At 49.4% G+C, this 23146-nt stretch overlaps 1 long non-coding RNA gene across 1 annotated transcript; it reads right to left on the bottom strand.

Annotated features, from left to right (window-relative positions):
- Positions 1-5548: 5548 nt before the first annotated feature.
- On the bottom strand, positions 5549-18791 carry LOC109282550 (uncharacterized). Its single transcript, XR_002089556.2, has 3 exons — positions 15271-18791; positions 10436-10550; positions 5549-5872 (listed from the first exon to the last, which is right to left on the bottom strand). It is a non-coding gene; the product is annotated as an uncharacterized LOC109282550 (long non-coding RNA).
- Positions 18792-23146: the final 4355 nt, after the last annotated feature.

The raw sequence follows: 23146 nt of genomic DNA, 5'->3' as shown, positions 1-23146 counted from the left end.
CAAAACAAAAAACACCTTCTTTACTTCAAACCAAATGTGTCTCATTGAAAAAGCAGATATTTTCAAAGCAACTAGTCAAAAAGCCATTTGTCATTGGGCGTTTGAACCCAGCATCTCTAGTGTTGATCTCCACACTGCTTGATCTAAAGGGTAATGCATTAAGCTGACAGCCATAGTAAGCTACTCTCTGCTGTGGCCTAGCCACTAGCATACAATATGACATGCACACAGGCTGGGATAGCATGGCTTGCATAGTGCAGTCATCCCACAGTTGTATGTGGGCACCACATTCCAGTTGTAATACTAGCAACAAGGTTGGAAAGGCCCTTGGAAAATGTGTCCCATCCCACGCATGATAGTCTTGCTATGCAAAACACATACAATGGATGCTTCCATCGCTGCCACAAACCCTACAGGGTGATCCCATTTGTCCCCAAACTAGACCAATCTCCCCCCCTGGAAACACTGGCAACTGAGAGTCTGGTTGAAGAACTGGAATGTCATTTCAGCACTTAGCATGTGACCATTTTCAAAGAGATATTGGGAAAAGCAAGATGGTGGTGGGCGCAGGGAAGAGAGATGAATGGAAGGGAATAGAGAGGGAGTGGGGAAGAAGAGGAGACGAGACTGATTTGGAGGGGTGAATGAAGATGGATGAAGAGAGTGTTTGCACTTGAAACAAGACTATTAAATCCATCCTGAGCTCCCCCAATTAAGTCAAACAGGGGGAAGAGTCCCAAGTGATAGCAGTCTGCCAGAAAATTATTTCCTTCCCTTCCATGTCTCAGAACTCAGAGCGCTTCAGTGCCAATCACATCAGGAATCTGAGCCTTGGGGGGAAAGAGAGAGATGTTTGTAATTGAGTGGGCAAACAGCATCTCTCCTGAGAAATCTTCCAGGAAAACACCATAAATCTTATTCTTAACTGCTACTACTACTGCTGCTATTTCCAGAAGAGACCAGCAATCCTGGGAGGCGTAGTTTTGCAAGCTTAACTTGGAACACTTTTGGGCAGGGGAGGAGGGTTTTGATTGGCGGGCAATACCTTACCACTCTTGTACCCCCTGCAAAAATCAGATCTTTCCAGCTAGCATGCCCAAATCACTAGTCCCTCTTGAAGAGCTTGGCTCAGCGCAATCACAACACTGTTGTTCGGGCAAAGCAACACCCTCCAGCGGCCACGTGAAAGCCGTACCTATTGTGGATGAAGAAACCAGTTGACAAAACGGGAGCATTTCCATGGACAACTCCTTTGCCAATGCATCTGAAGGCTGACTTCTGGCTCTGTTGTCTCCTCTGATGCTCGATTCTCTGCCCTCCTCCCTTCCTCTGTTTCAGAGGCAAAAACCAGCTCTAACACATTCCTCTTATCTTTCTGGCATCCCTCACTCTCCTCTGCTCCCCCTGTCCAATTAAAAGCTGCATTTGTGGGGATCTTTCCATGTTTGCCAAAGCCTGTATAGTCAACTCCCCCTTTCGCCTGTGCAAGAGTGCATGCATATGCACACACGGTGTGTGTTTGCGCACGCATTTGTGTGTACATACAAGATAGAGGGGGCTTCGGGGATAACTGCAAGAGCATGAATGCCAAGGAAATCAACAAGATAGGAGCTTGTCCAAGCCTGATTAATGCCAGACCTGCCTCCCGGCTCCCTTCAGCTCATCCATAATTCATTGCCGTCTCTAGTAGACGATGCATCTGGCTGCAATGCACTCCAGGAAGGGGCAGCCTTTCTGCTGTATGCAGACTCGGCAGCTCACCCACTCATCTCTGCATGCTTTACCTGGCAGGGTCATGTGAGGAACAGAGGACTAACCAGCACTATTGGGTCAAGGGCCATAAGAGCAGTGGGAAGACTGGGCTGTGATTGTTACTGGAATTTTCAAAGCAAGTTCTGGGAAATCTGATGCCCAACTGAACTTCAATGGCATTTGAGTGCCTAACTCCCTTAGGCTTCCAGGGACCACTCCACTCTGCTTCTATTACAGGAGCACCTGGAGGCATCCGCATAGAATCATAGAAAATGAGGGTTTGAAGGGACATCAGGCGGTCATCTAGGCCAACCCCCTGCTCCAAGCAGGACCATCCCTAATTATATCATCCCAGACAAGGCTTTGTTGAGCCAGGTCTTAAAAACCTCCAAGGATGGCGATTCCACCACCTTTCTAGGTGACCCATTCCACTGCTTCACCACCTTCCTCATGAGAGAGTTTTTCCTACTATCCAACCTAAACTTCCCTTGCTGCAACTGGAGCCCACTGCTCCTGGTTCTGTCATCTGCCCCCACTGACAACAGTCCAGCTCCATCCTCTTTGCAATCCTCCTGCAGGGAGTTGAAGGCTGCTATTAAATCCCCTCTGTCTCCTCTTCTGCAGATTAAATAAGCCCAGTTCCCTCAGCCTCTCCTCACAAGTCATGTGCCCCAGTATCCTAACCATTGTCATTGCCTTCCACTGGACTCTCCAACAGCCTTTCTCTAGTAGGGGGCCTAAAACTGCGCACAGCACTCCAGATGTGGCCTCACCAGTGCAGAATAGAGGGGAAGAATCACTTCCCTCGATCTGCTGGCAATGCTCCTACTAATGCAGCCCAATATGTTGTTAGCCTCTTGGCAACAAGGGCACACTGTTGATTCATATCCAACTTATTGTCCACTGTAGCCCTCAGGTCCTTGTCTGCAGAGCTGCTGCTTAGCCTGTTGGTCCCAAGCCTGTAGCAGTGCAGGACTTTGTACTTGTCCTTGTTGAACCTCACGAGATTCACAGGATCGGGGCTCCATTGTGCCCCAGCCACAACAAAGAAAGTCTCTATGCCAATGCACTTCTGATCTAGGCATGGTCTCTGCTAATGGGCATGTTCTACTCCCTGTATGCCTAGCCACCCTCCCTAAGCTCCCATCAACATTATTTGTATTACAAAAGCCCTGCCAGGTCCCGTACCACCTAACAAAAAAGATGCCCTGAGCTCCCAAAAGAGTCCATAGAAAGCTCTTCCTGCTCCTCTTCTGATCAGTCCCATACTAAACTTCCCTCCCTGGCTCTCACCCTGCAACACAGGCATTTGGTGCTGTGCAATGAGACACAAGCCAACCGGAAGTTGAGCTGGATGGGACGTGCAGATAATGTCTCCACTCCGTCTGGAAACAGGGATTGAACACATGACACGATGCAGTCCAGATGCAAGTGATTATCGGGTGCTCTCAGCTCATGGCTGGGATACAAACAGGCTCGCACACCTCTTCTGTGGACCAGCTACTGAAGGAAGACAGAGACCCACATGCGGGGAGGACAGGTACGCGCTGTTAATCCTGCACTGGGATTCTGCTGTGTAGATACCAGGTTCCTCCCACTCATAGCTGGAGGGAGTCCAAGGAGCAGCAGGCAGAAAAGTGCACAGGTCATTCTCGCACACATAGCTCCTCAGACATGCCCATCCATAACCTACACTCCAGGCCTCTCCCCTCACACTCAGTCAGCAAAGCAGCAGGCCTGAAAGGAACTGGATATACACAATCACTCACTACACCCGGTGCTTAACCTCAGGGTAACGAAAATCAATGGGATACAGTTACACCTGGCTGCAAGCTAGACAGGCAAGACACACCAGGTCAGAGAGGTTAGGAGATAGCATTGTATCAGAACGATCCCAGCAATCCAACAAAATACAGTTTCTGTGTGGTAAGGACCTCACAGTGGCTGGATGCAAATCCCAAACCATTTGCACATCGACTAATAAAGTCAATCTTGGCTTCCTGAGCAAGGCAAGACAGTTCAGTGCACAGGAAAGGGAGAGAGAGCTTGGAGAAGCAGCCAGTAGCACAGTAACAAGAAGCAATGCGAGCGATCTACTCGTAACCCCATTACATGCTAAAATGGGAGAAAATTTAGAGAGCAAATTTCCTGACACCTTAAACAATTGCTCCTTGTAGCACCTCGCTGTACAACGTGGAGAGACCTTTCCACTAACCACCACCTAGGAATTGGCTCAAGTAGCAACTCAGATTGACCTCAACATAATCATGATTCAAAATATCCCCAGGCAACGCATTGTATAAAACCTATCATTATGGCACTGCAATTTAGAATAGGATGAGGAGTTTCAAAACAATGCGGAAGCAAGTCCAAGAAAAGAAGAGGAAGAAGATAGAGGGCAGACAGTTAAGCATCTTACAGCAGATTCCCAGAGGGCTGCAAGGGAAGAAAAGAGAGTGATCAAGCGGCACAGTTCAAGAGGTTGCTTGAGCCAGCCATGGATCCTTTACTACATGGGAATCCAGTGCCACCAAAGGCAACAGAAAGGAGCACCAATTGCAAGCACCAGGTTAGATATACAGTGGAAAGTAGGAGGGGTAAGGAGGAGCCAGATATGGGTTTAACCTTATTTGTGTTTCCTGCAGAAATCCTGCTAACAACCACAGGGACTAATGGAAGCCAACCTTTTTGGAAGGCATGCCTCAAAAGCCCCACGTCCTCTAATCACCTCCCCCTATCCGATCTGCTGCTCTGCTTTCTGCTCCCTGCCCCCCCTGCTGCTGTGCTGCCCGCCTCTCCCAGATCTGTTGGATGCCACACGCAAGGGACAATGAGTAGTGGCAATTTTTGCCCAATCTGAAAGTGCCCCACAGCTGTGACCACACAAGTGCATGACTGCAGAATGCTTTAAAAGGGCCTGATCCCACGACAGTGTGAACTCTCATTATGTGAGGGTTCAGATGAAAGTGCTTCAAAGCAAAGCACCTTCACTAACTTGTGTCTGCTCCAGGTGCCCTTTTCAGAAGTGGGGAAAAAGGGAGCAGGGGGAGCTTGTTCTGGGGGTTTACAAGACCAATAACTCAGCTGTGATGGTGAAGAGCTATAACCTAGTGATCTTACTCATCTTTTGGCCACATCTGGAATCAATGGCCTGGTAAGGACTGAAGCAATAACACAAGGATGGTTGCATTAGGAGTCCTGTCATCAAGATGAGTGGGAGATTTGCCTAGGTACAGCCAGAGAAAAAAGTGACAGGAATTGTGTGCACAGTGCTGCTACTTTGCTCCCCCAAATCCTTCTCCTTCACCTAGAGATCTTAGAGCATCCAAAATGGTGCTTCCAGGGAAGAGGAAGCACCAGATGACCCAGAAAACTGAAGTAAAATTCTTGAGGCGGCATCCTCAAGTTTGGAGAGGTTCGGAGCACCCATGGCTTCAGCTGAGGTCAATGCAATCAGCCAGGGTTTCTGGAAATCCAAGTCAGTACATGCATGGCAGCGGCAGGAGCAGAACTCAGGAGTCCTGGGTGCTTACTTGACTGGGTCTGGCAGTTAAGTGGCCCCTGATTTTGAGTGCCTTGCTATTGAGGTCTTTAGGTGGCCTCCTCAATACAGTGTCTGAGCATCTGCGAATCTATACACTAGCCTTTATAGCACCCATTTGGAAACAAGCTGTTTTCAGATTCTAGCCTACGGTCCTGGACAGAAGAAACTTCCAACAACTAGCGGGCAGGATGACCTACAGCGTCTGAGCCCCTGGATCAAAGAGACTCCAGCAAGCAGCAGACTCCAGCCACAGCCCCTAGCATTGAACCTCAGCCAGTCAATCAAAGCATCTGTCTGAACGCGGTAAAGACCCATGTCTGTCTTTATTACAATCACAGCCTTACACCTCGTCACCGCTCTTGCCGTAATGCTGTGATATTTCACATGCGATTTCACCAGCTGCTTCTCAAGGCACTTGGAAGTCAACGCTCCTGCTCTGCTTTGGATATTTGCTTGTGAGCCACTTTCTCCTCCCTTGATTCTCCTCCCTGCTATTCCGAAGCTGCTGTGACCCCGTTCAGAGTTTGGATCCCGTATCCGTGGCTTTCGGCGATGCTGGAAACATTCAGCTGACCCCTGCATTATACATTTGCAAGAGGAAGGAAGGGAACTGAACATGCAAAGTAACTATGAAAAGCAAAGGGCTGTGCAGCAGGTCTGTGGGACACTTAAATTAATACGCTCGGCTTTAAATGAAAGAGAACTGAGGGGTGGTGCCACCCTGAGACAAGAGCTCGGCTCCTGGCACGTATTCAGAACCCAGTCCAGTCACTTCCTCCCTGCCACTTTCCTCCTTCACTGACCCACATCCTACCTCTTTTCCTGCCTGGCCTCCACAAGTGTTTAATGAGCTCCCATTGCTTGCACCTGTGCCAACTTGCCTACCACCACAGGCTGGTAGAAGCCTCAAAGGTTACCCGCGAAGCCTTTGTTACAGGTGCCGAGGCAGGGGATGGAAAGTGCCCGGGTCAGCTTGCCGATCCCCGGGAGAATCAGAAAGCTGAAAGGAGGCAAAATGATCTTCTTGCTTGTAACCTGAGCACATTTGATATGGAAATTGCTGAGGGAGGACGAACATGGAGTCTCACCTCAAGCCAGCTTCACAGTGTCATCTTGTAGACAGTGACAGCCTGATTTAAATAACTAAAATAACAGCTTCATTCATGAGGCCGCGTGCTCTGGAGGCCATCACCAAGCTCTGCAGATAACGAGAACAGCTGGCACTCACAAAGAAGCTGCTGCCAGTGTGGTGCCGCCACCCCGCCCAACTTTTGGGTACCTGGAGGCTCTTTTGGGAATCCCATACAATAGAATTCTTTGCACGTCTCTTGCACATCCCTCAGAGGGGCTGAAAGCGTCTCTCAGAAGAGGTCAGCATGATTATCCCCATTTTGCAGACTGGGAAACTGAGGCACAGGCCTTCCCTAAGGTTGCCTAGTGGGTAGGGGCAGGCCCGGGACTAGAAGCCAGGTCTCTCAATTCCCACCCCAGAGCTCTCCGTGTCAAGCCAGCCGCTTCCTTAAACAAGCGCATTGAGCCTCACAACCCCTACAACAAGGTTATATGTCAGAGTGGGAATATTTCACCTCCCAAAACTTTAGTGCTAAGCAACAGCCACACAAAGCTGTCAGGGTAGAATAATGAAGGGACAAACGAACTGCCCCTCTATCCCCAAAATGCCCATATATCCAGGTCCTTGAGCCTAGCGAAGTGCTGGAGAGAATCATATTCTGCAGGGAACAGACAAAAAATCATGCGTTGGTTGGGTGTTGGCATGACACCCCTCCAAACATGTATGGCTTTGCTGCTTGAGCTAAAAAAGAGGGAGCTCCCCTTGGCATCTGTCTGGCCCCAGTCTGGGCACTCACTAAACTGTATTACCAGACTTCTCCTCATCTTCAACTGCAGTTCTTGTCTTGGCTCAAGGGGGGATGGCTATTAGGGGCACCCAAAGCAGACAAATGCTCAAACCTTGCCTTCAGCTGGATGTAACCTCCAAAGACCCAAACCAGGGCACCACCTATTTGCCTTTGTCACCATCAAGACTAAAGCCCTTGTTCTGCCAACTTCCCGCCCCCCTCCCCATGCATTTGGTGCAAAACTTTATATTGCAGTAGATTAATGACCTTAGCAAAATGTAATTACACAACAGGGCTCTGCTCTTAATAACTGCGTATTTTACTTGTCAATGTGCCTTAATTGAAAATGAGTAGGCGATACAAGTTGCAGTGGAGTTGGCTGGCAAGCCTTTAACGCTGTATTAATTGTAGTAATTAGCAGTCACTTTATGTTGGAGTCATCTATAAATAGGGGGTCCATTAGTTTAGCAGAAGAGCGTGATTTAAAATGCAAATAAAATCCCAATTATGCATATAAATCATTCTTCCCCCCTCCCCGCCCCAACACCTGAAATCTACAGTCGGGGGGGCCTGCAGTGATCCCAGTGGGGGTTGCAGTTTGGAAAGGAAGTGAGTTGGGTCCTGGGTCATCCAGTCACCATCTGAGATCACCACCATGCCTAGAGGAGGCCGTGAACCACAGGGTGGTTCGCCCCTAAGCTGCTTCTCTCTGATGCTTCTGTCTCCTGTTGTTAGCCTTCTTTCATCTATCTTCTGGTCAACTCCTGTCTCACTTTTCACACCCACGCCATTGCAGCATCCTTTCTGCGCCCACTGGCTTCTGAATGATAGGCGTGCGGGTAAGCCATGGCAGTCACTCAAGGCGATAGCACCGGGGATCACAACCCCTTAGGTGGCCCGTGGGCCAAGCCTGGCTTGCAAATAACTTGGATCCAGCCCACAAAGGTATGATGGGGGGTGGGGAGATGAGAAGGCACTGATTTAAAGCAGCCACTTAAAGCTTCCTGCTCAGTGTACCCACCACCAAATTTGCTGTCCCTCGTTGGTGTTCACCATGGCTTTCAGTGGCATGTGGGGAGGCGAAGGGGGCACAACGCAGGGAGGGGCTCAGAGCAGCAGGAGACTGATGGCACAGGGTAGAAACCTGTGACAGCGGCTGTGGCACAAGTGCTTGGCCCGACGCTCTTAAAAGATTGCTTACCCCTACTTTAAGCCATGGTAGACAACAGAAACCCCATCACCCACCACAAGTAGCTTCCTGCTTCTTCCTCTCCTGAAGATGCTGGTAGTTAAAAGTGCAGGGGGGGCAGCATTTCAGAGCCTGCTGGACTTGGAAGGGAGACAGCATTGCTGCTTCTTGTGGTAGCTTCTGTTCCATCTTAAAGCCCCAGCTTTGGGAGTCATGGGACTATGTGAGGATCACAGCTCCTTTTATCCTCAGCGATGGGAGGGTAGGAGCAACCCCAGCTTGCATGCATCACTGCGGGGAGGAGGCAGTTCTGGAGGAAACCAGGGTTTCACGAGGCACCAGGGGCAGCTGGAGATTGCTGTACCAGACAGGGCCTGGGAAGGGTCAGGCTTCTACCTAATGCTGCAGGGGAAGGAATGTGAATGAGCCCATGGTCCTCACAAGTGAGCAATAGAGAGAAGCACAGGGCTCCATGCATTATTACATAGGAAGCCGGCAGTGTATCCTGGGAGACATTCATCATTGCAAAGCCAAACAATCTTGATATTTGCAGCCGCTCTACAAGACACAACAGGTAAGTTAATCTTGCCCTGGCAGCTGTTTGCTTTTGCTGGCTCGCTGGACTCCCCTGAGCCAAGAACAGCTTTCTCTAGCCTCAGGGATGGTACTGATGTCTCAGCGCAAGAGGCCTGGGCTCAAGGGATACACATATTCTGATCCATGCAGTCGCGTGACAGCCTCTGGCGCACACGTACCCCAAAGTGGAGACTCAGGGTTGGGCTGGGAGGCACATTCAGTCAGCATTAAGGTATATTGGCTGAGCTGCAGGAATAGCCAGTGTGGAGCTGGAATAGGAAAGGGCACTGCCGGTCAAGGCAAACTGTGCAGGATAAGTGTGGCTCAGAACTAGAACGAGAGTAGGCTGCAGGCCAAGGGGAAGGGGAACTGGTGCAGCTAACATCAGGGCTGTTCCAGGTCAGAGCACCCCCCAGGGCTGGTGCAGGCGTCCACAGTGGAGAAGCATTGTGAAGACCTGTATCTGGACACCAATAGCTCAGCCATTCATGACTGAACTGACTAGGCATAGTCATGCTGAAACTCGAGATGGAAGAGAAGGGACCATTACAGGCCACGCTTGAGATGCATTGGCAGTGCTGCAGACAGGGACCCAGCAGCAAAATACCGAGGGTTGCAAGAAGGCTGGGCTGCACGGTGCTGGCAAGGCCTTCCCCAACTGGAATGGCAGTAATGGGAGCTGGAGATAGAGCAGGCCTGCAGTGTGCTGGCAAAGGGTCGGGGAACGAGAGGCAGTCACAGCGCAATCTGTCTTACGGAGCTGCGTGTGTCTGGAGAGGTTGGTAGTGGCAGGTCCTGACTGAGGGACATTGAAGAGCTGTGCGCTGCTGCTTCATGGCTCCCAAGGGGAAATTCATCCCTCTGCTTCTTCCTGGAACAGATGCTTCAAAGAGGCAAATGGATCCTTCTCTCCCTGGCTCTCAAACCACGGGATCCAATACCCAGCTCTCAACAGCTGCCCCCTGGACAAGCTCCTCAAAACACAGGGACCACATAGGAATAATGTTGTTATAGCACTGCTAATCCATCAATCTCAAAGAGCTCGAGAAAGGAGGACAACAGCATTACCCCATTTCACAGACGGGGAGACTGTGGCACAGAGAAAGTGACTCACCCCAGGCCCCTCGGCGCCAGTGGCAGAGCCTGGGTAGGACTTGTCTCTCCTGACTTCTGGTCCATTCCTCTCTCCATCAGTCCAGGACACGGTGTGCACGTCTGCTTATACAGACTGCCAACATTACCAGGCAGGAAACCCTTGGGTAATCCCACATTACGCATCCCCAGCACTCCCTGTGATAACAGCTCTTTAATAACATGCTGTGCTTATTTGATTAAAAAAAAAACCTTATTACTTTATTAGCACAGAATTGTATTAAATTACAGATTGTACTACCAGGGGCAAAATAACCCACTACTATAGTAAACTCTGCAGAAGGTTTTGCCAGCTTGACAGTCCTGGTTATGATGAAAGAAGTTATTTTATTTATATATATTATATTATATACAGTTACTGACCAGTTCTCAGTTTCAAATGGGATCCTTCATTTCCTCTGGAATTATTCATGTCATTTGCTAGGGGTGCCTACAGATGAATGCTTAGCCATTCCCAAGGAAAGGAAACATCTATGATCTGAAAAAGGAAAAAAAAAAAGAAAAGGATACAGTAGTTTTGTCCCCAATTTAAATTTCTTTGCCTCCACCCTCATTTTAATTAATGTTTTTTTTTATTGCAGTTCACAGAATAATTTCATCCATTCAATAATTTAGTGTCTTCTAAAGTTATTGCACAATAAAAAGGAAAGAGATTTCTATCCATCTCGTCTCTGCTTCTCTTATTTTCCCCGGCACGACTGGAGGGGAGGCTTCCTGGCTGTTGGGGAACGAGGGAGTGAATAAGGTTCGCGACTGCTGTTTGTGGCCCCTCATCTCCAGTTTCCATCCATTTCTTTCCTCTGTTTGGAGAGGAAGGAGTCCTTGTGGTCAAAATGCTAGAATGGGATCTAGGGGACTTCTGGTGTGACCTTGGTCAAGAAGCTTCATCTCCCTCTAACATCTTTAAGTGGGAGCTTCTCCCACTTTTCATCTGCCTGGTCTGTTTAGGCTGTCTGCTCCCTGGGGCAGAGACTGCTCCTTTGCCTGGGGACTTCAGATGGTTGTGTTACAGCCCACCATGGTTCAGAAAGTGTCTGGAAACAGGGGGCTGATACAGGAGACAAGGGAGTGGTCCTAGAGCACAATGGCCACCACCCCCCATCCTTCTCAGGTCACTGCTCCAGCCCCTCCAATGTGCTGACACCTCCGTCCCCCTCTCCCCCTACCCTCGTCTCCCCCTTGCAGCCTCATCCCTCGTGCCTCCAAACTGGCCCTGCCCTTCCCTTTCCCTCAGCCTCTTCCCCACACGCTTCAGCATCCTTCTTTCTTCTTCCCCTTGTTAACTGCCTGCAGGGCCCTTGCGAATGCCCAGAATGACCATCCTCGGGCCAGGAGGGACCTCCAGGTGCTACTCCAACCTGCTTTGGAGACACAGGGTTGCCTTGATGAGCTTCCCTGGGCTCCCTGGCCCGTGGTCCTGTTGCTCCTATGCTTAGGAAGTTCTCCTGAGATTCAAGCTGAATCTGCTCTGGACCCATTGCCTTGGTTCCCGCTTTTTGTAGCAGGAGAGAACAGTTTTTATCTTCCTTTCTGGCAGCCTTTCAAGTACTGGAAAACTGCTCCCTGTCCCCCAACCCCTTCATATGCTTTCCCCCCTTCTCCAAATTCCACTTTGGTTACATAAGAGAGAGACAGAGAGAAAAGAGGAGACTATGAGCTTGTCCCTCAACCTTTTTTGCTTTCCACAGCTCCCATAGCCACTCAGCCTGTATCAGAGAGGAGCTCCCAGCTAAATGCAAGGGGGACAAGGAAGAAATGCTTTAAAATAACAATGAAAACCATCTCCAGGCACAGTGCTTCCAGCAGGAAAAGCCCCTTGGTGACAGCGATTGTGAGGATCTGCTAATTATAGCTTCCTTCCTGAACACACAACCCCTCCGCCCCCGCCGTGGAAGGAGCCCCGAATGCCAGGGCAAGGGCCTTCAGGGAAGGCAGGAGCCGTCTGCTGCTCTGACTCATCAGTGATGCTGGCTCAGGAGGCAGCTGGCCCCTTGGCAGGGGCTGGCAGGGCTGCTGGGAGGACACTGCAGGTGGGCAGGTCAACTCCAAGGAGAGGAGTGCCTGGATTTGGCTGTGGAAGATGCAATGAGCCTCCTTCGGCTCTCACTTCGGACTGATCTAAGTCAGGGTGATCCCACTTAAGCCAATGTTATGCTGATATCACCCCACAGATTTAAGTGAGATCAAAACCAAATCCTTTGAGCCGGACGAGATGGGCTATCAATCTCATGGCATCAGAATCGCTCGTGGAGATTCTGGTTAAACCCGGGGAAAATAATGTTCTTTGATGTTAGAATAGGCCCAGACCAACCCTCAGTCCAAACACAAACATCTGGAGGCTGTTCAGACCCGTATTCAGCTACCCTTTAAGGCTTGAGAGCAGCCAGAATTAGGGGCCAGTTTTACTCCACCCATTAGGCACCTAAACGTGATCCTTTTCCATCCCATTCGAGTGCCTGAAAAGCCACGAATGCCTCCGATTTTGTAACATCCTGTCACCTTGGTCTTAAAACAAGACGCCGAGGGGAAATTGGGAATAACTCAATAATTGTGGGGGCAGGGGTGAAGGGAGCAAGAGAATAATGGTGCTTTTCAGAAACCTGACCCAAATCAGAGGAAGTAGCTCACGGTTCAAGGGAAAATAACAGTCCTCAGCCCGAGGGGAAGTTCTGAGGCTGGTTTGGTGCTATGATGCCACTCAATGTTAGCACCGTTACATGTGCAAACCCCTACATGGTTCACAAGAGAAACCCGGAGATTTCAAATAGGAATCCATAGAGTCACAAATATTCTGGCCTGCTACGGTCTCCCTGAGCCCTTTGCAAAAGAAGAACTGTTCTGTTAATTTTTCAGGAGACAAAAAAACAAGAGAAAGCTAAGAGCTTCGTTTTCCAGCAGGCGGGAACCCTGCATCTCTAAAATGGTTGAGAGCCACTAATTTATTAGGCCACCTAAGGGCAGTGGCTTTCAGGAGAAATCTTCCCCCCGTCCCACCCGTCAATGTTCCTCCTCAAAGGCCACAGAAAGCTGGCTCCAGTAGCAGGGTGGGCATGACTTCAATCACCCCTTCACACCAGCACACCTTTCATAAAGGAACAAAAAGAGATGCACACGCAGCTCCAGCACAGGCGACAAAACAGGATCGATCGTGTTCTCGACTTGCTCCGAAAATTGCTTCTTCGCTGCCCATTTATGCACATTAATTGAACGTCTGGCCCAGGCGAACGTCTGTTTAAGTTCTCAATCAATCCCCTTTTGGATGGCTGCTAGATCAATAGGGCTATAATTTAATAAAAGATGTTTGGGGTTGGTTTTTAAAAGCTGCTGACAGATTTTAATTCTTTCCTATTTTGTAAGCAGAAACTGGGGAGGGTGAGGGTCAAAACAAACTACAGGGTACCTCCTCCTCCTCCTCCCCAACCCCCCCAGGGGCTATTTTTCCCCCCATGGTGAGGTCACCAGCTCACGTGGCCATGCATCACCCTACCAAAGATGAGGATCAGCAGCCAAGGGATCGGCGTGACACCGCTGGTTGCAATCCTGAGATGTTCTCGGCATCCAGGGCTCTCAGCTGTGCTTGCCAAGCCCCTCTGAAAACCAGGAGACCTGGGTGCTTCACAGTAAGGGCCTACAAACTGGGGTACCCAAAGCAGGAGCTCAGAGGAACTCACAAGTGCTCAGCCCCTGCCAGGCTCATGGCAAAAAGCAAGTAGGGTTAGCAGGCATGGATGTACCAATGTATAGGAAGTCAAGACTTTCCCTTCATAATCCTAATCTTCTACAAAACCTGAAAACGCTCATCTCCAATGAGTTAATGCTCCCTCATGCTCATGTGGTATGAATATTTCTGGGTCCAGGCAGGGCCTGAGGCTGAAATGCCATAATGCTATGGCATAACAAGCCTGTCTCTTGTGGACTTTCTAAACACATAAAACTCCCAGAGGTCAGATGACAAGCTAGCTTTCAGCTTGGCCTGGTCAAAGCCTCCTGAAAATCTCATTTGTCCTGATACACTGGACGTCTATGGAGCAGATGCAGCGTGCCCCTTCTAAGGATACCCATACCAAACAAAAGGTGGAAGAAGCCTACCAACAGAGCTGCTCCTGCAAAATAGGGACGGTCTGTACCTGCAGTGCCCTTGTTTGTGCCTTATCCAGTCTGCTTTTAAGTGATGGAGCTTCTGGATCATCTATAAGGCAACGGGAAGCCCTTCCATGATTCCCAAGCATCCTGTTTCTCACTCTCAGCTGGCACACAGGGACCCTGGACTGACAGTAAAACTCCTCTCCAGCCTAAGCCTCACCTGATATTCCCTCAACATTTCCTCCCAGCCCTCTGGCGATGCCAAAAGGCAGCCCTATGAGCAGAGTCCTCAGTGAACGTGCATCTCCTTATAGCACATCCTCGATCCTGCTCCCCAGTGAAATCAATAGGGAAATTCCAGGGAAAGCTGATCAGACCCACATAACATCTACTGCTCTGTGCCACCGGCTGCATAAAGGGAGGTGGAAGGAAGAGCGGAACAAGCCTGATTTATGGTCCCACCACACGTGCTCTCCCAGATCAGGCCAGCAGGCTGCTTCATCAAGCTGTCTCCCGCCATCACCCCCAAAGGCACGCAGAGCTCATTAACACTTCTCATTCATTAGGAGGATATTTAGCTCATGCTGGCTGATAAACGAGCTCGCTGCAGGTAAAAGGCAACTCAATCATTTAGTCATTAAAAGCTCCTCTCTCCCAGACCCCTCCATCTTTGTGGTTGCCACCCCTCCAGTTAATCAGTGCCCACCAAGCCATCTTCTTCTGCCTTCCTTAGTGCTGGAAGAAGAACGGTGGCAGGTGGGGTAAAGGAGGCAAAATGTGCCACCAGACACCACGGCTGGAAGAGTACGTCCACACCGTAGTCAAAGCAGGGCCACCACTCATGTAGACATGCCCAAGATGGCTTTGTGTTGCCTAGTTTCAGGGGCCTGGGAGTCCATGGGGCTTGCAAAAACCATCTGGCAACCTTGGCAAATGCTCAGGAAGCTGAGGTCTACACTGTTGCAGCTATGCTGTTATTGGTACCGGAATGGAAAGCTCAATCCGGTGTGTCCAGTGAAGCTGCTATCACGTGGTAGGACTGGAGCGTGGACATGTCCTTCGAGCAATAAGCACCTTCCTATTGCAGAGTGGAGAAGAGCTTGAATGACACTTACCAAAGGATCCTCGAGGAGTTAGATGCCCATCTCCTACTGCAGCTCCATGGTATCTTTGGAAGCTCCCAGGCATCGCACACTCGAAGCCAAGCAATCCCCTTGGAAAGGACTCACTGATCTCAGGTTAATGCTGGGGAAACTGAGGCACAGCAGCACAAAGCAATTTGCTCACAGAGATCCCACAATTCTCAGCTCTGTTCTCCAGCTACCTGAGGCATCATCCCCATGGCCAGTAGGTATCTACCCAACCAGAACGTGGTGAGCTGCCACAACTTGGGCCCCATTCCCCTGGCACCTCTTGGTACCACCACAAATATCTTTCTGGCCCTTTAAGCCACTCTATCCTCTTGCTCATTTTCCCCCCATTGCTTCTAGGCTCTTCACTGTTAAATAACGAGAACAATTTTCTGCTTCTTTGCAGCGTCTGTCTGTACGCGTTGGCCAAAATCATATTCCCCCACAGCCTCTTTTTCCAGCCTGTACAAGTTTAATTTTCCCTAATCTCTTTCCTCACAGTCATTCCCTCTAAACCCTTTATCATTCTAGTGGCTGCCATCTACTCTCCTAGCTATTTCTCTCTCTCCTTTCTGCCGTACGTTGCCCAAAGCCTTCTGCATGACTCCAGCTGCAGTTTAACTAGCATCGTGCTAGAGGGAAAGGATTACTTCCCTGCCCTTACACACAACGCCCCTGGTTATGCATCCCAAGATTGCATTTACCTTCTAACTACTGCATCACAAGCAAATGATCCTCTTTAATTTTGCAGGAGGTGCTGTGCCCGGTTCTCTCTGCATTGCTTCCGTCCATCGCTGCTTCCCTACCCACAGTTGTGCGTTTTATCTCCAATACGGGGATATTATATTGGAACCTCATTAAATCTGATTAATGTCTCCCCTGCTCATCTCTGCAATACACTCTTATTAAAGTTTGTTCCTTGCACATCTTCCAAGGGCCTGGTTCTGCCTCACATGCATCCAGCCGGGATCATCTTTGATTATCCTAGCGTGTGTTGCCCTGGCTCGGGTCTGACTGAGATGGGGGAGCCGTGGCTACTTCCCACTGTGAGACGGTGGGCACAGAGGGGCAGAGGAAGGAGTACCTCTTGTTTCTACTTACTCTACCCAGATCAGTTAGCCTGGTACATAGTAAAGACAAGAAGTGAAGCACCTTCTCCCAGGGCCAGGTGGGGATTGTGGTTCTCTAGATGCCTGCTCCCAGGGTCACACAGCTTCATACTGCCCCTCACTCAGGACAGAAAAGCTATTGTTACAGCTTAACCGCTCACTGGCTTTGATGGGACTGCTTGCCACGCAAGCTGCTAAGCCATCCTCAGTAAAGGTGGCACCACATTGTTTCATGCTTTGAGCGTGGCCAATGCATAGTCCACCTCCTCCTCCCCACGGGAGGGAGAAGGAAGCCTTGCAGGAACCTCCTAGCACTGGGGGTCAGATGTAACCACAGCTCCAAGGGTGGATGGTATCACAATATGGGCAATGGGTTTCTCCTTGGCTGCTTTACCAACATGCCCCAGTTCCAAGGTAGTAAAGCCATCCTTCCTCAAGGGTGCATGGGGAATTCAAGGATTTGTAGGAGCTTTTGAGGTCCTCAGAGGATCCAGTGGAGATTCAAGGTAGAGGGAGACCTCCCCACAGGGATGGTAGTACTGGTGACTATTCCCCATTCATTTGGACTTATATTTCATCAGTGCCTTGATGTTTCATCCACACCGGGCACTGGACCAACATACACGACGCCTGCTGCCCCAGGGACTTCCATGCTGCATCAGCCTACAATTCCCCTTAACAGACCTTTTATTTTGCCCCCTTTCTCCCATCGCTCCTTTTTTCCTCTGCAAAATCTCATTGATCTCTCATGAAACAATGATGTCACTAACTATTATTAACCTGGTTTGTAGGCAGCCGGCTTCCAGCTACCATCCTGGTAATTGGATGACAAATTCCAGGGACGAGAGGACTCAGCGCGGCTGTCTAGAATGTGTGTCAGCTTCAACTCCTAGATCACTTCATTATCACCTGGGTGCTGCAACAGGAGAGCGGTGCCTTCGAGCGACACAAGGCTTTCTAGCAGCGCTGTGAGAAGAGACCCCCTGCACAGACAGGAGACCTGGTCTTCTCATTCTGCTTTTATGCCCCAGGAAAGACAACAATAAGTATAAGTATCCCTATGATGCAGGCTGTGTTTTGCAGGGCTGGTAATTTTTATAACTTTGTAAGCTCCCCCAGCTTCTCTGGGACCTCTCAGGGATCCTCACCTCATACAAGTGAAGGGAGAATTTCTGTCCCCCAGCTGGATCCAACTAGCTAGCTTGTGCGCCAGTCAGAGAAGCGCTGAGCTCAGACTAGGGTCATTTACCCTGCTTCTTGGATGGGTTTTACAAGCGACCACTGAGCATCATACTGCCAGAGCTAAGCTGGTACCAGATTCCCAAGCCAGCGGGTTGAGAGCTGGCTTGGGAAGGTCTACGTAGCACTGCAGTTGCATCGGTGACTGCAGTGTAGGCTTATCCCAAATGCAACCTAATACAAATGCTCCATCAGTTCTACCTGAGAGGTTGGTTTTGGAGGGCGGCAGCCCCAAGGAAAGACACTCACGGCACTTGGTGTTGAACTCCATGCGCCTTCCCTGAAGAGGCCTCATTGCTGCCATAAGCTGACCTGGTGCCTCAATGCTTTGGGGCAGTTCCAGTCTTTTCCTAGAGACAGTGGTCGGATGCTGCTCCCTCCACTGGGAAACAGGAGGCACGCATCACAGGACAGCACGCCTGGGAGCCCTGTCTATAAATAGAGGCATAAATAAAATGTTGCTCTTAAGTGTGCAGCATTTCCAGGGTGAGATGGGCACTCAGAACACCCTGCAATTTCCACTCCTGCATGGACAAATTCAAAATAATGATCCGAACTCCTTATTGCTATTTATCCCTTCTAAAATGCCATCCCGCAGGGTCTGACCCACCCCCATTGATGGATCGGGCTCCCACAGGAGCTTGGATATGAATGGATCAGGATATGAATGGGCTTTACAAGAAGCAGGTAAATAATGTCCCCGTCATACAGATGGGAGGAAAAAAAACTCCCTGTTCCACAGCTAAATTGATTACGATGACACAGCAAGACTATAGCAGCAGCACGAACAAAACCCAGGAGTCCTGGCTCTGTCTGCTCCATCCTCTAGCCTGCTTAGATAGTGCTACCTCCCTTTCATTCCTGCAAAAGCCTCTGGTTATCTGCAAGCAGTCGGGGATTGGGAAGTCCGCTGATTTCCCAGAGGAAGGCAGGCTGGTTCGAAGGCATGCCCTGCAAAGGAAGGAAGGAACTTGGAAATGGATCATCACGCTGAGACAGACAAGCTGCCCGACTGCAGGTTCAGAGCCGCAGCTTCCCAAATTTCAGGTGCTTATCTGAAGTGTCTATAAAATTCCCCTAAACTCCTTCGTTCTGCCAGCAAGGCCTGCAGACTTCAGGAGAAAACAGCAATTTGAGGGCTGCCAGCTGAGCTGAAAATACCACCACAACACAACCTCTCGCGACCTCGCAAAATATCAATTGCCACTCCCGTTAGGAAGCAGACCGAAAAAAATGAAAAGCCATGCAGCCGAGATGCCAGCAGCTTTTCGGCTTCACTGACATCATCGCCAACAGGGCCAGGCACATCTTTAACCTCTCCCCTCAAATCAGGTAATAGAGAAGGATAGGCCCAACTCAGAGTCCTTGTACCTAGGATTCCTCCCCACACCCGTCCAAATTTTGGCATTGTGAACATGCCATCCCAAATCCAGATCTGGGGTTTGCAGAGGATCACGACTGCCATAGAAGGTGGATTAAAAATCCCCCCCATAACCTTACCCCGAACATCCCCAAACTCCACCATCCACCATGCTCTCTAGTATTAGAGCGGTTTTTAATACCATCTCAAGCTAAGCTGTTGCATGATGAAATTTAGCCTGGAGTCAATTGCTGCAGCTGAGTTAAGAACTCCTGAAAATTGACAATGTTCCTAACATCAATGCCCATCAACATTAACAACAGCGATGTGAATGGCATTGCTCTAATTGGTTTTAACACACCGGCAGGGCTGGCTAATGAAGAGATCCACATATCTATCTGCTCGTGGGGATGCTTTACCCATATGTCATTCCCTGCGTATTGGAAGTTTTGAAATAACGCTGTGATCCTTTTAAGTTTACTTACTTACAGGTTTCCTTCATTCTTGGCTTTTCTAAGTGGCCCCGCTTCATATGGGATTCAGGCTTTCATTTCCTCCTGGGTCTTTTGCTCTTGAAGTAGCAGCATTGACCTCTTCCTCTGTCCCCCGAATTACCCTCTCACCGCACCCAAGCGAGATCTCCTCTGTTTGGAATCGGACGGCCTTTACGTTGCACTCCCATGGTAGACTTGGCTATTCTGTGTGGAAAAGCAACAATGATCTCATATTGTGCCCTTATTAACAGTTAAAGCAATTCACAACCTGAGGAATTCGGTTCTCATATCAGCTGCCCAACTCCCTTCAGGCGCCCAGCCCATGTTGCTCCCAGTCAATCCATCAGAAGGGCAGGCAGGGAAGGCTGTATGCTAAGGTACTGGAAAATGGCTTTTTTTTCCCTTAAAGAAAGAGGTGCATTGTTACCTAGTGAAACCCTGCAAAGGCTTATGGGCCTGTGGAGGTGCTTCGTGGACCAAAAATCTGTGCAATTGAAAGGAGGCATCAATAATGCCACCCAAGAGGGTTCTTCTGGAAAGACAGGGCCCCCATGGCATGTCTCAGAGGGGCACGAGCCATGCTTGAAAATTTGTATTGATTTCCCATGAGAGAAGAGCCTTGGAAAGGAGCTCTACATTCAAACTCCTCTGACCACACACCAGCAGACCCAGTCTTTGCAAATCCCAGATACGAACCATGATTGCTCTAAACTAGAAGCCCTTGAGAAAGTGTCGGCTCAAACGTGGCTCCTGTCCCAATCCTGTTTGTAGCAGCCTCTGAGGACTAGGGAGCTTGCATTACAGTGGGTTTCAACCTCTTGAGGCCCAAGACACCTGTCGTTAGACTCAAGGCACCCCTCAGAAAGTGCCAGCTCTTAGCTTGCACTCGTATTTTGACTACAGAAAAATAATAGAGCAGTTTTTCTGGTGCAAAGAATTCAGAAAGACCACAGCAGGTCAGAATGTGTTAACACTATGGATTCCTAATCGAAATCTCCAAGCTTATCTTGTGAATCATGTTGGTACATCTATCAGCGCTAACGCTGAGGGGCAGGCTGGTTGCAAATTACAGCTGTATAGCTACTGTGACTCAGCAGAGCTATTGAGATCGACATCAGTTGAGGTTCTGGCCTTAGGTCTTAGGAAGCAGAGCCGGACTGAACCCAGGGTGTTCTCTACAGGGTGATTAGCTCATCATTCCCTTCCCTAGCTGGTCAGCAAATCCACCCTGCAACAACAAAAGTCAGCCCTCACAACCCCCCTCCAAAACCACAGCCACCCTTCTGCAATAGCTAAGTTCCGTGTCAAGCTCCCAGGCTCGTTCCTCCAAGTCCCAGGCTCCTAAAGCACTGCTATTGAGAACGGTGCTCTCAAGAAATGTATTTCGATGATTAAAAAATATACCTTGATCGCCTTTCAAATTGGAAAATAAATGAAGCGCCTGCTGCTTTGCACTGCAGATGGAAACAAGGAAGTATAAAAATCTATGTCCCATTTCACAGTTTCTTCCCAAAGTTTGCAGGCCAAATTCTCACCTGATGTAAATCAGCATTGATTGCAATGGAGACAACAGGCCTACCAGCTGAGAATCCGACGTAAGCCCCCGTGTGCGCTCTCTCATCTGTGCTTTGTGAATCAATAAACAAACTTGAAAATAGCATTCATCTGCCATTTATTCTGCTTAATTATTTAAGCTTCAGATTCTGGGACAAGAATAATAAAGAAGAGATTTACCATCCACCACAATTGCTGGAAGTGTCGCATATTATTTCCCTCCTTACTTTTTAATCTCTCTCGCTCCCTCTCTTTTTTTTTGTTCGCCAAATTGAATCAATTTATTAAAGCTGTTGCAAAATTGATTTGTTCTGATCTATCGACGGTGATGGAGAGAAATGGGCCGTTCTGTTCTCCTGTGTCCCCCAAGTCCTGCTCATTAAGAAGGATAATGCTTCGCCATCAAGGGAGCCGTTCGCAGCATGCCTGAGTGGTGAAGACTGATTAAAGGCAAGGCACGTGACTTTAGAGGGTAAACGGTGCTCAGAATGATGAACAGTAAAAGGGATTTAACCGCAAGATTTTCCAATATGAAGGGCTGAAGCCACAGAACAAAGGTCTCTGCAGAAGTTTAGCAGAACTTCTCCACTCAGCCACGGTGTACCAAGCCATCAACCTCAATAACACGGGAAGGGAGTATGATGCACAAGCTTCTCCAAGCCTCTTGGGATGGATGCCCTGTGAGATTCCCAGCATCTCAGATCATTTTCCTTACTACACTGAGAAAAGAAGGTTACGTGGTTTATCATCTGCATTTTGAGGACTGTTCACGGTGACCGGACAGTATCAACACTTTCTGTGGGAACGTGCAGATAAGATCCCCTGGGTGTTATGGCCAGGTCCGCTCTCTCAAAACATCCAGTTTGGGTCCTCACCCTATAGTGCAACTGCTCAGTGGCCGATAAGCGTACATTTAACTAGACTAGTTTTCTGTCTTTTAAACTAGCTTAAAACTGAGGAGCAATGGTTTTTGTGCTATGGTACATGTGAACCAGGTCCACATGTGGCAAAGTATTTCAAGTCCTAGGAAGAAAGGGCTGGAAGGGACCTTTCACAGACTCAGGTCCCCCGGGGGCATGAAGGCCACGTTAACAAGCATTTGTCTAGAAGGGGCCACGAAAACACCTGCTGCCCCCTCCCATAGCACAGCCAGAAAGAACATGATAAAAGCATCACGGGAAGAGAGTAGGAGGCAAGGGTCCTCTGAATGCCCCCGCTTTGGGCTCAGTGCTCCATAGACTGAGGTTGCTGCCCACGGGGCCAACACACAGGACAGTATTTAAGCATCCTCCATGGGCAAAGCTTTGAAGCCTGGGATGAGAGAAAGAATTCACCCCCAGAGGCATCCCCACTGCCAAAACCAAGCAAAGACTCCCTCCCAGCTCTGCTGTGCATGTGCTGGCCCTGGCATGAAGAGCCTCTTCAAGATGGGCACTAGCTGTGGAGTAGCGAGGACCGTACAGCAGAGGTGTTATCTTTGAATCCCTAACACCTCTGTCAACGTTTCCTCCAGATGTTCTGGTGCCGGCAAAGCAACAACCAACCTTTCACTGCAGCCAAACTGGCCCAGCTGCTCATGGGAGGGGGGTAGGGAATAAAACAAGAAGCCAGTCTGAAACAAAAATGTCAGCCCCTCGGGGATGACGGGTTTTAATCCCAAGTACCGTGACAGGGCAGTCGCCTGCCATGTTCTGCCTTCGCTCTGCAGACGGAGCCTTGGAAACGTGCACTGTGCCACGATCATTTGAGACAAGCATCCTGAAATGCTGGTGTTTGGGCTTTCCAGTGGCCCCTGGGGAAGGTGGGGGCAGCCGGGAGGGGAGAGAACTAGGGATGTATCCACTGGCATTTTACAGGAGAATTTTCCAGCCCTTCAAGCCCTGACACGGGAGCCAGACACATTTGTTTTGTATTGCACATGTACTTCCAGGAGAGGGAAACAAGGATTTTTCCTCCCTCTGCCTTCTGCTAAGTTCTTATTTCTAGCTTTGTCTGCAAATGCAATGGCTTTACAGCTGGGGCCATGAAGGAAAACTCTCCTTGTCTAGGATGCAGTTTGCAGCAGCTAGAAAGCTGTTTGGCCAAAATGCTTTCTAATGGTTCCC

This window comes from Alligator mississippiensis, chromosome 14 (genome assembly GCF_030867095.1).
Source record: "Alligator mississippiensis isolate rAllMis1 chromosome 14, rAllMis1, whole genome shotgun sequence".
In the NCBI taxonomy this organism is placed as follows: Eukaryota; Metazoa; Chordata; order Crocodylia; family Alligatoridae; genus Alligator; species Alligator mississippiensis.
Note: the sequence above shows the minus strand (reverse complement) of the source record. Positions and strands in the feature narration are given on the sequence as shown.